Genomic DNA, 956 nt, shown 5'->3' with positions numbered 1-956 from the left:
ACTGGTAAGTGTGTGTGTGTGTGTGTGTGTGTGTGTGTGTGTGTGTGTGTGTGTGTGTGTGTGTGTGTGTGTGTGTGTGTGTGTGTGTGTGTGTGTGTGTGTGTGTGTGTGTGTGTGTGTGTGTTTTCCCTAGACCATTGGTGTCGGCTCACCTGTGATTAAACCATCCTGTGGACAGTGTGGTAAATTGATGGGTTGGGAATCAATTACACTGTTGTAGAGATATACCTAGAGAGAGAGATACCTAGAGAAAGAGAGGTGGGAGAGAGAGATAGAGTGAGGCAGAGGTGGGAGAGAGAGAAAAAGAGAGAGGTAGTGAGCTCATGGGCTCCTGAGTTCTGAGTTCTTCTGCAGAAATATAGAATTAGAGTTGGATAAATGTAGATAAACTTGATTTTTTTTCGCAAAGTACTTCAAAACCTTCAATCTAAATCAAAATGACTTACCTAAAACCTTGATTTTGGTCAAAATTACATGAATGAACTATTACTATCAAGGACTATCAAGATCAAACGTCTAACAAACCAAAACCTGCAGAAGAAACACAGCGAAACCTGGAAATACCATCCAACACAAAACTGAGTGAGTAATGTTCAGTCTGAACCTACTTCTGAAGTCAAAAAGTAAAAGACAATAATCTCTAGGTAATTTTGTTATATAAAGCTTAATAAATAAGGCTACTAAGCTACCAAGCTGCTAGAACAGAACTGACCTGGCTGCAACTTCAATTAGCACTGAAGTGTGTGAAGTGAGAGGTGTGAAAACTCTTGAAAATACAGAGCCCCAATGGCTTATCCCTGTAGAGAGGTCATTACAATACAGTACCCATGGATATAAAAAAGAACAGTGCATGGAATAAATACAAAGTAAGCTCCTCAAGGACGATCCAGAGAAACTATCTGCTGACTGCTACAAAGAGGGGAACGTAAGCAACTTCATTTTCCACAAAGACCATC

This window comes from Salvelinus alpinus, chromosome 26, assembly GCF_045679555.1.
Source record: "Salvelinus alpinus chromosome 26, SLU_Salpinus.1, whole genome shotgun sequence".
Classification (NCBI taxonomy): domain Eukaryota; kingdom Metazoa; phylum Chordata; class Actinopteri; order Salmoniformes; family Salmonidae; genus Salvelinus; species Salvelinus alpinus.
Note: the sequence above shows the minus strand (reverse complement) of the source record.